This window comes from Plecotus auritus, assembly GCF_963455305.1.
Source record: "Plecotus auritus genome assembly, chromosome: 3".
Classification (NCBI taxonomy): Eukaryota; Metazoa; Chordata; class Mammalia; order Chiroptera; family Vespertilionidae; genus Plecotus; species Plecotus auritus.
Window position 1 is genome coordinate 170,948,989 of NC_137772.1, and position 13,769 is coordinate 170,962,757.

The 13,769-nt window shown below is 41.9% G+C and overlaps 1 pseudogene across 1 annotated transcript; it reads right to left on the reverse strand.

Moving 5' to 3' along the window:
- Positions 1-9,611: 9,611 nt before the first annotated feature.
- On the reverse strand, positions 9,612-11,567 carry LOC308243358 (olfactory receptor 6C2-like; annotated as a pseudogene). Its single transcript has 2 exons — positions 11,467-11,567; positions 9,612-10,443 (listed from the first exon to the last, which is right to left on the reverse strand). The product of its transcript is annotated as an olfactory receptor 6C2-like (transcript).
- Positions 11,568-13,769: the final 2,202 nt, after the last annotated feature.

Consider the following 13,769-nt stretch of genomic DNA (forward strand, 5'->3'; position numbering starts at 1 on the left):
TCACCTTTCTCAATGTGTTCTGGGTCTGAGGAGAGTTCTATCTTTTCACAGGGCCTGTCAGAATAAGGAAGCAGAATATTGTGGTCTGGTTATATACATGAACTCTGGATCCAGGTGACCTGGGTTCAAATCTCAGCTTTTCTGTCTATTAGTTGTGTATCTCAGACTCTATGCCTCAATTTGCTTATTTGCAATAGTAGAGTGATAATGGTAACATGTTATTATTAACTAGGGGCCTGGTGCATGGATTTGTGCATGGTTGGGGTCCAGCCAGCCCACCCTGATCAGGGGTGGGGCCATCTGGGGGGAGGGGCTGCAGGTAGTTGGCTGGCTGGCCCCACCCCCTGGTCAAACTCCTGGTCCAGGGGACAATTTGCATATTAGCCTTTTATTGTATAGGACTAGAGGCCCAGTGCACGAATTCAGGTACCAGTGGGGTCCCTTTGCCTGGCCTGAGGTTGGAATGAAACCGGCTCTCCAACATCCCCCGAGGGGTCCTAGATTGCGAGAGGGTGCAGGCCAGGCTGAGGGACCCCACCCCTGCACAATCGGGGCCAACTGGAGAGGGACTGGGGGAGGGCTCCAGGGCGTGTCTGGCCCGTCTCACTTAGGCCCAATCGGATGGATCCCAGCAGCAAGCTAACCTACTGGTCAGAGCGTGTGCCCCCTGGTGGTCAATGCACATCATAGTGACTAGTTGAGCGGTCGACCGAATGATCGACCAATTGGTTGGACCCTTAGCATATTAAGCTTTTATATATATAGATGTTGATGATAATAGTAATATGCAATATATAGGGTTTCTAATAGATTCTATTATCACCACACATATTACTTAGAGCAATGCCTGGCACATAGTAAATACTATAAGTGTTTTTATTATTTCACTTGACCACAGGGATCTCCCTTCTGTATTGAAAGGACACATCATCTGTGTCATTCACATGGCACTTAAATATATGTTGCCCTGTGCAATTTCTGTAATGTTAACATTCATGGTTGTATATTTTATATATTGTATTGTCGCCTTGGGCAGATCAACTTTGTTGAATTTTCTATACTGCATAGCAAAATGCTAAACACATATTCAAATACTTGTTAAATTATGAACAAATGGCATTGAAGGACAGATAATTTCTAGGGCTTTTTCTATTCCTAGGAGAACTGATTACCTCAGCAAGAGCCACATTAGCATTTTGGAGGTTTTAAAGATCCAAGTAACAAACTTTGTCTCTCTCCTCAGATGTGGCCACTTTGGGATCAATTGTGCTGACAAACAATGCATTCCCTAGGGGTCCTGGTTCTGAGGGACTGATATAGACCTTTTGTTGTCTGAAAGAATAAAATTTAAATAGTTGCTTAGCAGAAGTCAGCCAACAGAGACTGGCGAGGAAGGTACAATGGGAGCATAAAAGAGGTCACCAGCAGGTTAAGGAGAAGAATGAGAGATGGACTAATGAGGTTGAAGGGCATCCTCGCATTGAGTGACCTGCAAAAGAGATCTTTAAATTTTCTTTCAAATCCATCATTTAAGTAGCCAAAGGTTTTCTCAACATAAAGAAAATAGTTGTCATTTAACTTGAGAATTGTATTTATTTTTAATAGACCTTATTTACTTTAGAATGGTTTAGATTTATAGAACAATTGAGAAGATAATATAGATTGTTCCTGTATATCATATGCTAAGCTTCTTGTATTAATATCTTACATTAGTATGATGTATTTGTTGCAATTAATAAACCAAAACCAAATCATTATTTTTCATTCTTTTATTTTTTAAATTGAATTAAATTCCCCATCACCATTTATCCCACCTATACCCTCTTCCACCTCCATTCCCCCTCCCATCACCACCACAATCATCACACTGTTGTCCCTGTCAATGAGTTCTTTCTCTTTTTTTCTCTTTTGCTCAATCCCTCCAACCCCTGTACAGCTGTCAGCCTGCTCTCTATCTATGAGTCTGTCTCTATTTTGCTTGTTAGTTTACTTTGTTCATTAGATTCCACATATGAGTGAAATCATATGGTGCTTAACTTCACTGACTGGCTTATTTATCTTAGCATAAAGTGCTCTAGGTCTATCCATGCTGTTGCAAAGGGTAAAAATGCCTCCTTTTTAATGGCCAAGTAGTATTCCATTGTGTAAATATACTTTAGCTGTTTTATCCTCTTTACCTACTAATGGAGCCTTGGGCTGTTTCCAGATCTTGGCTATCCTTAATTATAAAAACCCTGGGTCATAATGTCCAGTAACAAGGGAGCTTGACCAATGGGAAGTCAGTTCTTCAGTCAGCGCTTGGTTGCTGTGGCAACCCAGGCTGACTGCTTCCGCTGCAGGTGCAGTGCCCCAGCACTGACTGCTGAGGGGGCTGTGAATCAGGGACAGAGAGAGTCCTAAAGAGAGAAGCAGGGACTGATCCTTTGCCTCTGTGGCAGCTTTTGATCAGCACTTGCCTCTCTTTCTCTCCTAGTGTGGCCAGCAGCCACACCTCCATTTCTCTCCAGGCCTCCACTGAGGCTTCTGATCAGCCCCGCCTTTCTGATCAGGCCCTGTTGATAGGCCCAGAGACACTGACTGGCATAGAAACTGACCAATCAGAACCAAATCTGGGTGAATTGTGAAGAGCCAATGACTGCCTAGGAGGTGGAGCCTTTTATGCTTACTGGCATAGAAACCGACCAATCAGAACCAAATCTGGGTGAAGTGTGAGGAGCCAATGGTTGCCTAGGAGGCGGAGTTTTTGCTGCTGACTGTCATAGAAACTGACCAATCAAAACCAAATCTGGCTCAACTATGAGAAGCCAATGGCTGCCTAGGAGGTGGAGCTTTTTATGCTTACTGGCATAGAAACCGACCAATCAGAACCAAATCTGGGTGAAGTGTGAGGAGCCAATGGTTGCCTAGGAGGCGGAGCTTTTGCTGCTGACTGGCATGGAAACCAACCAATCAGAACCAAATTGGCTGGCAGAGGAGGGCAGTTAGGTATGAGTTCAGGCCTGCAGGGGAGGACAGTTGGGGGCAAGATCAGGCTGCCAGGGAGGGCTGTTGGGGGTGAGATCAGGCTGGCAGGGGGAGGCCATTGGGGGCCAGATCAAGCCAGCAGGGGAGTGCTGTTGGGGGTGAGATCAGGCCAGCAGCAAAGGGCAGTTGGGGGTGAGATAAGGCAGGCAGAGGCAGTTGGGGGTGAGATCAGTTTGGCAGGCAGAGGCAGTTAGGAACGATCAGGCAGGCATGCAGGTGAGCAGTTAGGAGCCAGTGGTCCCGATTGTGAAAGGGATGTTCGACTAAACCGGCAGTTGGACATCCCCCAAGGGGTCCCCGATTGGAGAGGGTGCAGGCTGGGCTGAGGGAACCCCCCACTCCGTGCACAAATTTCATGCACCGGGCCACTAGCTGTAAATAATAGTACAATAAACAAAGGGTGCATATGTTCTTTCATATTAGTGTTTGAGGTTTCTTTAGATAAATTCCCAAAAGTGGGATCTCTGGGTTATAAGGCAGTTCCATTTTTAGTTTTTTTGGGGAAATTCCACACTGCTTTCCACAGTGGCTACACCAGTCTGCATTCCCACCAACAGTGTGTGAGGGTGACCTTTTCTCCATATCTTCACCAATACTCATTGTTTGTTGATTTATTGTTGATAGCCATTCGGACAGGTGTGAGGTGATATTTCATTGTGGTTTTAATTTGCATTTCTCCCATGATTAGTGACTTTGAGCACTTTTCATATGCCTATTGGCCATCTGTATGTCCTCTTTGGAAAAATGTCTACTTAGGTCCTTTGTCCATTTTTAAATTGGATTCTTGTTTTCTGGTGTTGAATTTTATAAGCTTTTCATAAATTTTGGATATGAAGTCCTTATCAGATGTATTGGTGAATATGCTCTCCCATTTAGTGGGTTGTTTTTTTCATTTTGTTAATGGTTTCTTTTGCTGTGCTAGTTTGATGTAGTCCCATTTTTAAAATTTTTCCCCCTTGCTCAAGTAGATATATCAGAAACAATATTGCTACAAGAAATGTTTGAGGTTTTACTGCTTATGTTCTCTTCTTAAATTTTAATGGTTTTGAGTCTAACATTTAAGTCCTTATCCATTTTGTGTTTACTCTTGTGTGTGTTGTAAGGTGGTCTAGTTTCATTTTTATGCATGTATCTGTCATATTTTTCAACACTATTTATTGAATAAAGTCCATTTAATGTTTTTGACTCTTTTATCAAATATTGACTATATAAGTATGGATTTATTTCTGGGCTCTCTATTCTGTTCCATTGATCTACATGTCTATTTTCATGCCAGTGCCATGATGTTTTGATAATTATGGCCTTGCAGTATAGTTTGATATTAGGTAGCTTGATTCCTCCAACTTTGTTCTTTTTTCTCAAGATTGTTGTTGCTATTTGGGGTCTTTTGTGGTTCCATATAAATTTTTGTAATATTTGTTCATGGGTATCTTGATAGGAGTTGTACTGAATTTGTAGATTGTTTTGGGTGGTATGGGCATTTTAATGATGTTAATTCTTTCAATTCATGAATATAGTATATGCTTCCAATTATTTGTATTTTCTTCAATTTCTTTCTTCAGCACCTTATAATTTTCTGAATATAGGTCTTTTATATCCTTGGTTAAATTTATTCCTAGGTAATTTTATTCTTTTTTGAAGCAATTGTGAATGGGATTGTTTTTTAGTTTTCCTTTCTGAAAGTTCATTATTGGCATATAAAAATGCAATGATTTCTGGATACTTACTTTGTATTCTGCTACTTTACTGAATTCATTTATCAGTTCTAATATGTAGTGTGTTTTGTGTGGAATGTTTTAGGTTTTCTATATACAGTATCATGTCATCTTCAAATAATGACAGTTTACTTTTTATTTTTCATGATGTGTTTTGGTGTGAGCATCCTTAGGCCCATCTTGTTGGAACTCTCTCTGCTTCCTGGGCTTGTGTGTGTGTTTTTCTTCACTAGGTTAGGGAAGTTTTTGGTCATTATTTTTTCAAATAGGATCCTCTGATTGGGTGTTTTTCTACCTTGTCTTCCAAATCGTTGATTTGAACTTCTGCATCATCCAACCTACTATTTATTCCTTCCAGTGTATTTTTTAAAAAACCCTCAGCCAAGGATATACTTTTAATTGATTTTCTGGAGAGAGGGGAAGGAAGAGAGAGAGAGGGAGAGAGAGAGCAAGAGAGAGAGAGAGAGAGAGAGAGAGAGAGAGAGAGAGAGAGAGAGAGAGAGACCAGGAATCAAACCCACAACTTTTTGGTGAATGGAATGACACTCCAACCAACTGAGCCATTTGATCAGGGCCTTGATGTAATGTAATGTTTTTTTTTCAGATATTGAATTCTTCATTTCTGACTGGTCCTGTTTTTATGGCTTCTATGTCCTTTTTCATGCTGTTGAGCATCCTTATAATCATTGCTTTGAACACTATATCTGGTAAATTGCTTGCCTCCATTTTATGTAGCTCTTCTTTTGGAGAATTCTCTTGTTCTTGCATTTGGGATCTCTTTGTCTCCCCATATGGCTGCCTCTTTGTGTTTATTTCTGTGTTTTAGGTAGATCTGCTATGAGTCCTACCTTGGTAGTGTGGCCTCATGTTGTAGGTGTCCTATGGGACCCAGTGGTGTAGTCTCTTTGATCACATGACCTTGAGCTCTAGGAATGTCCCTTGTGTGGGTTATGTAGGGTCTCCAGTTTTAATTGAATCTTAATTTTTATTGGGTTTTTCATGCATGGGATCCACATTTAGGCGGGCTGACTGTGAGGCTCCAACCCCAACATGGCATGTGAGCTGCTGTTCAGGTGCTGATCATACGATGTGGTATTCGCCTCAGCAGGTTTTGGTGTCTGCTGAGATCTTGCTTTGTATATACTGTGTGTGAAGCTTATTGGATCCTACTCTCTTGTAGTCTGAAGCTGGTCACTGGGTGTATTGCATATGGGCCTCTTGTGGGGACTCTGATGTAGGACAATGTCAGACGTTGCCTGTGACTGGCCCTTGGCAACCTGTTTGGAGCTATGAATGATCCACAGTTTGTGGCTGCCTCTGCTGGACTTGGGTGTGTGTGCAGAAAGGACCAAGTTGCACACCAAGTCTGGCTTTTACCAGCACTGGGCTTGGGGAAAGGCAGCAAAGTTCTCAAAGAACCCAGCCTGTTCAACTTAGTCACTGAAAGAGCCTCTGGCTGTTCTCCTCAATAGGGCATAAGTTCCACAGGGTGGGGTGAGATGAATTCCACAGGGTGGAGCTATTGCCTTCCCTTAGGCTGCTAACTCATGGAGGAGAGTGCTTTGCCTGAGAAAGATGGCTTCTGCAGTGGGGGAATGACTCAGTATAGGGATCCTGGTGGCTTACCCTTCAGTGCTCCCCCCACAGAGTCACCAACCCCAGACTCTCCTCGTGTGGCTCTAGTCTGCTCTGCCTTCCCTCTGCCAGAGCCCAAGGTGAGTGACTGTGAATGGATTTGTATGCATTGCCTTTTTAAGGGGCATCTCTTCCTGGTGGGCAGAAGCCCTGCTGCTTTTCACAGCCAGATGCTATGTACTTTCTGGCTCTGGTGCTCTAGGCTGGGAGCCTGGCTTGGGATTTAGACCCCACACTTCTCAGGGTGAACACCCCGCAGCTGACATATACCTCCGGAACCTCAGCTGCCACCTGTGGGAGCCCTGCAATCATCTTGCTCCTTCACACTTCCTATCAGTCTTGATGTGGCTTCTTCTATAAGTCCTTGGTTATAAGGCTTCTCTGCAGCTCTTCTTCAGGATGATTTTTCTATAATTTAGTTGTAATTTTAGTTTGGTCCTGAGAGGTGGTGATTGTAGCTTCCAACTAATCTCCTGCCATCTTGGATCTCAAAATGTTTTGAGTATACTTAATTATAAAACAAACTAGAGGCCCGTGCACGAAATTCGTGCATGGAGGGGTGTGTCCCTCAGCCCCGCCTGCACCCTGGGATCGGGCCTAAACGGGCAGTCGGACATCCCTCTCACAATCCAGTACTGCTGGCTCCCAACTACTCGCCTACCTGCCTTCCTGATTGCCCCTAACCCTTTCTGCCTGCCAGCCTGATCACCCCCTAACCACTCCTCTGCCAGTCTGATTGATGCCTAACTGCTCCCCTGCCAGCCTGTTTGCCTCTAACTGCCTTCCCCTGCAGGCCTGGTCACCCCTAACTGCCCTCCCCTGCAGGCCTGGTCCCCCCCAACTTCCCTCCCTTGTAGGCCTGGTTCTTCCCAACTGCCCTCCCCTGCTGGCTTGATCACCCACAACTGCCCTCCCTTGCAGGCCTGGTCCCTCCCAACTGGCCTCCCCTGCTGGCCATCTTGTGTCCACATGGGGGCAGCCATCTTGTGTGTTGGAGTGACAGTCAATTTGCATATTACTCTTTTATTAGCTAGGATAGAGGCCTGGTGCACAGGTGGGGGCCAACTGGTTTGCCCTGAAGGGTGACCCGAATCAGGGTGGGAGTTCCCTTGGGGCTTGGGGCGGCCTGAGCGAGGGGCCTGTGGTGGTTTGTAGGTCAGCCATGCACCCTGGTGACCCAAGCGGAGGCCCTGGTATCTGGGATTTATTTATCTTCTATAATTGAAACTTTGTAGCCTTGAGTGGAGGCCTGGGCCCACCAGGGTGTGTGGAAAGCTTGGCTTCCTCCATTGCTGGGGAAACCCAAGCCTCCTGCTTGCTCCGTGGCTGAAGCCATCTTGGTTGGGGTTAATTTGCATACTCACTCCTGATTGGCTGGTGGGCGTGGCTTGTGGGTATAGCTGAGTGATGGTTAATTTGCATATTACTCTTTTATTAGATAGGATTCTGTTTCCTGAGTGTGTGTGGCTGAAAGCTGTAGCTACCAGGCCTGACAGAAGAGCTTTTCTGAGGGCAGAGTGAATGAATTGAATCATTATCATTAAATGAAGTCTATAGTTTATTCAGATTTCCATAGTTTTCACCTAATCTCTCTCTCCCTCTTCCCATTCCACAATTCCCTGTAGGATACCACATTACATTTAGTTGTCCTGGGTTGGGGCTGAGGAGGATCCTGTAACCAAGGTAGGTGCCCTTGACCTGCATGGAACCCAGTAGCCGACACTCTATCCACCAAGCCAAATCAGCTAGGGCATGACTTATGGCTATTGATATTGACCTTGATTGCCTGATTGAGATAGTGTTTGTCAGTTTCTCCTCTGTAAAGTTTCCCCTTTTTTTGGATGGAGTATCTACATAAATTATTTGGAATACTTCTACACAGGAGATTTCTCTCTTCTCTCTCATTTATTAATTTTAAAAATCATTTATTTATATCAGTATTGGCTCTAGGAGTTTAGAAATTTTAAATGAAAAAAGAAGAAATGCCTTGGAGAATAGAGTCCTTCTTTCCCTGAATACTTGTGAAGTCTAAAAGATGTTTGTACTTTAGCTATTATCTTATAGGAACAACTGAAAATATGATCAGAAGTAAAGGTACACTCGAGTAACTAGATGATGTTAATAGACATAGGTAATAGTTGCATATGTACTGTAAAAGCACCCAATTTTACTTTCACAATTATAGAATCTGAAAACAACAAAATGACTTTTTAACTATTTAATGGAAAGAATTTCAATTATTTGGTCCAAGGTTCCTACATGACTATTACCCGTTTTTCCACCTCTCTCCCTCTTTTCTAAGTTTATCCCTTTTTCCACACTGTATCTGGATTTGATCTTCAGTAGTCAGTCTATGCTAAGCAATCAAATGCCTCTTAGGATGTCTTTCCCAAATTCTGAGCTCTTTTGATATTTTGATTAATTCTCTTAATCTCTAACATTCTTCTTAAATCAAGGGACAATGTAAGTCTGAATATTGGAGAACTTATTTCACCAAGATTTAGTTATCCTGCCTCTAAATTCAGGCTTATTCTCCTTGAGTCTATGACTTGGCACCATCAATGTTAATGTTAGTGGAAGGCATCCAGCACTTGGAAGTCCTGTTTTTTTTTCCTTCTTCTCATATTTCACATGCAGTAGTCTTCCATAAAGACCAGTAGAAACACTTTTTTTTTTTTTTTTTTTTTGGTGTGGGTAAATTGGCTTAAAGAGAAAATATAATTATTTTCACTGATTTTGAAATTGCCTTATTAGCATCTTCTCATTCCTGAAAAATGGACATTTTAAAATGAGAAGAAGAGCTCTGGAATGCACACTTTTCTTTGAGATCACTTTTAAAGCTTCAGTAAAGAATCTTCAGTTACTTTTGTGTAATCAGAGGCTAGATATTGAAGTATTCTCAACAATTGAGAATGGTCTCTGGGCATTTATACTCCACATCATGAGAAGGCTTTATGGCCAGACATACAACTTTAGTTATTTGCATTTTTTATGATATTGAGTATGTTGAGAATCTAATCTCTGAAATGTGCATTTATTGGAGAAACCATTCAGAATGAAATAAACTTAAACAAAAGAGAAATAAAGATCCTGATTTTGGCTTTTGCATGATAAGAGATAAAGGTTCCTGATGAATCTCAGAATAAGAAGAAACCATTTATTTGGCAAATTAATGAATGTCACTCATGGGTTAGATTTAAACTTAATTTAATAACCTCTAAAAACATTAATCGTCTCTTACTTCTTTGTGAAAAATACAATCCATTTTACTGTGTCTTTGAAGGCATCTTTCACTTGTTTGTTTAGAAGGGTATAAATGAATGGATTAAGCACAGGGGCAACTGAAGTGGTGAGCACAGACACCACTTTATTTATGGCCACTCCTTCCTTTGCTGAAGGTTTGATGTAGATGAAGATGCAGCTGCCATAGGTGAGGGAAACCACAGTCATATGAGAAGAGCAGGTGGAAAAGGCCTTTTTCCTTTGTTGGGCAGAAGGGAACCTTAGAATGGTCTTGATGATGTTTGTGTAGGAAAGCACTACACACACTAAGGTAATAATGAGTGTCAGCACAGCAAAACTCAAAAGAACTCTCTCTATTAACGCTGTGTCCGAACAGGTTATTTGTAAAATAGGAGATGTATCACAGCCAAAATGATCAATCACATTCGAATCGCAGAATTCCAGCTGGAGGCCCATGCTTAGAGGTGGGAGGATAATCAACAGGCCAGCAAACCAACAGCGGAGAGCGAGTGTAGTGCAGACTCTGTTGTTCATGATGATTGTGTAATGCAGGGGCTTACAAATGGCCACCTAATGGTCATAGGATATGGCGGCAAGGAGAAAAAATTCTGTTGCTCCTAAGAGGACAACAAAAAATATTTGGGTGGCACAAGCATTGTAGGTAATATTATTATCTCCAGTTATCATAGTATACAGGAATCTGGGAATACAGACGGTGGTGAATGAAACTTCCAGGAAAGAGAAATTCCGGAGGAAAAAGTACATGGGAGTTTTAAGATGGGAATCCAAAAGTATGAGGGTGATGATGGTGAGGTTCCCAGACACACTCAACATTGTTATGCCCAGATTTCGTGATCCCCAAAGACCACCAGGGAGCTGAGTCCGATGCAAAAGCAAAGAGCCTTTAATCGAGCTAGCTCGAGCTCAGTCCCACACACACACACTGGCACAGCGGTGAGGCAAGGTGGAGAGAGAGAGAGAGCCCCAGACCCCAAACGCGCTGATTTATAGGGGGCCTGGGAGAGGTAGGAGGGGTGAGGTAGTGTGGCCTCCGCTGATTGGTCGGGGTCAGGTTGCACATGGGGGCAGGGCGCGGCTTACTTTCCTCTTGCATTTCTATTGGCTAATTCAAAAGTGTGGGTTGGGCTCTTGGAGACGTTCTAGGGTGGGAACCTGACTCCAAGAGGTGGAGGACATGGAACAAAGGGAACATGGAGTCGGTCTCTCCCCGCCCTTTCAAACATGTGTTGTAGTGTAACCCCCATCTTACAAAGGACGCCTCAAAAAGTCGAATTATGGAGTCATTTATTAAAAGCCGGCGGCATACGAGGGAGCAAAAGCGCTCCAGACCTCGCAGCCCCGAACAGCTTGCCACATCTGGCTTATATGCAGAATATCACAAAAGTATCGATTACATCTTTGGGTCTGGAATGAGGAAACTGTTTCACGAAAAGCATTCTTTACAGAAGCAAAAATTGAGCAAGTTAGCTATCTAAAGTATTTACGAATCACTGAATCAACAGAAACACATTATCTGGGACCACCGGGGCAATTTAGAATGATTGTGCTGTCCAGATTCCGGGACCACTGAGTCAACCGAAACTCAGTTATCTGTAGCTACTGAGACAATTTAGGATAATTGTGCTGTTCTGATTCCCAGAAGAATGTGCTTCAGTAACCAGTGAGATCACAATCAATGGGATACTCAAACCACCATCAGTGGAGTATTCAATTAGTACATAAGTTCAGAAAATCAAAATACCTTTTAAATGAGTACAGAACCCAAAACAGCAAGGTTAAAATATTAAACAGCAATTTTTACCCAAGTATAGTTGCTACCGTACTTCACATGTAGGTGAGAAACAAAAATACAAAAAGCAGAACTTGCAGTTTTGGGTCATCTGTCAGTCCCAGCAAGATGAATGTGGTTATTGCTGTATAATTTTTCATCCCTGCCTTGTGCCAAGTCAAATGTAATTTCACCTGAAGAGAGAAGTGTCATAAGAAGCTAGCAGCGGAATGTAAATGAAAACTCCCCAACAAGCTAGCTCACTTTATTCTTTTGCTTAATAAGCAATTTGTTAACATAGTGCTCTTGACATCGTACTAAGAGGCATATATAGGAAATATCTAATATAGATCTAATGCTTATAATTCTCTGATTAGAAAGCACATGTACAAAGATGTCAAATAAAAACAATACAAAACAAAAAGACATAAATCACGTGTCTGTTTTGCAATTCTTCAACAATATTGCCTTGTAGTACAGATTTTGTCTTTATCATGAAGGAAATAGTCATTTTTTAAGTTTTTCCCTCTCATCCTTGTTTTTCTTTGCTTTTCCACACCATACTGAAATGTTCCATTTTCAAAACCAAGAACGATCTGTTAATGAGTATTTTTGTGTTTTAAAATAAAACTTTTTTAGAGCAATATTAGGATCACAGTAAAATTGAGGGGAAGATACAGAGAGTTCCCCTATACCTCCTGCTGTCACACATGCACAGCCTTCCCCACTAGCAATAGGTTCCTGCAGTGTGGTCCACTTGTTACAACTAATAAACCTACATTGACGCATCCAAGTCCATAGTCTCCATTATGGTTTACTCTTGGTGTTGTACATTCTATGGGTTTGGACAGAGTTTTAATTAGTATTTTATGTTAATCGTCTTATGTTGTTATGCTAAATGTTGACAGCAGCACATTCATTTGAAAGAGTTCTACTCTTTGTAATTTAAATTATCTCTAGATTGAGAGATAAAAAGTTTAAAATACAGATGTACCTATGTTTTTTTAGCCTATATTTAGGCAAATGAAAGTATGCCTAAGCCAGTTGTGGGACTGCTTACACAGTGGTTTTCCTGAAGTGGTATAAAGAAATGTGCTGAAACCTGGATATAAACCACAATTAGTCCTGTTCTGGAGCTTTGGGTCATGGTAGGAGCCCAGAGGATCTGATTGGTGGCTGTGCTTTCTTTGGCAGCCTGGTCAATCCTGTGCTTTTCGCAGCACTCAGCCATCAGATCTGTCTCAGGATATATCTTAGTGACTTGTTTGAATAATTGCTGCTGCTCCCCTCCTCGAATCAACTCTCCCCACTAATTTACCAACCAGCTATGTTCTCTGAGTTAAGAAAACAACACATTTTTATTGATTTCAGAGAGTGGGAGGGAGAGGGAGAGAGAGATAGAAATATCAATGATGAGAGACAATCATCCACTGGCTGCCTCCTGCATGGCCCCTGATGGGGATCAAGCCTGCAACCCTGGCATGTGCCCTGGGAATTGAGCTGTTACCTTCTATTCATGGGTTGATGCTCAACCACTGAGCCACCCCGGCAGGGCTGTTCGCTGAGTTTTGATACAGTAACTTGCCGAGGCAACATCCAGGAACAAATGGACACACCTGAGCCAATCTTTGTAAACAAATTATAAAGGACGCTATTGTACTTTTTGGTATTCTCATTGCATATATCGCTGTCCATTTCAGTGCTTCCCAGGAGTTTTAAGCCTCTCTGGTACTCTAAGTTACATTTTTTTCAGGAATCCAATAGAGGCTCAGGAAATTCCCCCCTCTTTCATGTCAAAACTTACCCTCATTGAGATTCATATTTCAAGCAACTACTCTCAGGTATCCATCTGTAAAAGAAGACCTGGTGGGTGCATTCTCACTGGGCATATCAGTAGTTCATAACAACTCAATCTATTGGCCTATAATATGTCTCTGTGTTTTATTAGGGAGGATTAATTATAAAACAGGAAAATTTAGGCATAACTCAAGGGTTTATAGGAAAATACTACACATTTCTACATATCAGGCAAAAACTAATCTCTTATGTGTATAAGCGATTGTACCCAATGTGTGTGTTATATAAAAATGTAAAAATACATTAGGGTACTCTTATTTCTTATTGCTCAAATAAGTAATCTACATTTATTCATTAAAAATATTTAAAAAGCATCTATTATTTAAAAAGCATAATATCAGAAATCCCACATATAATTTCACTCATATGTGGGATTATAAAACTGAAAGCAACAAATGAACAAACAAACAAACAAACGAACACAAACTCATAGACTCAGACAACAGTAATTACCAGAGGGAAGGGGGAATGGGGGTAGTAAAGGGGGTCATATATACGGTGACAGA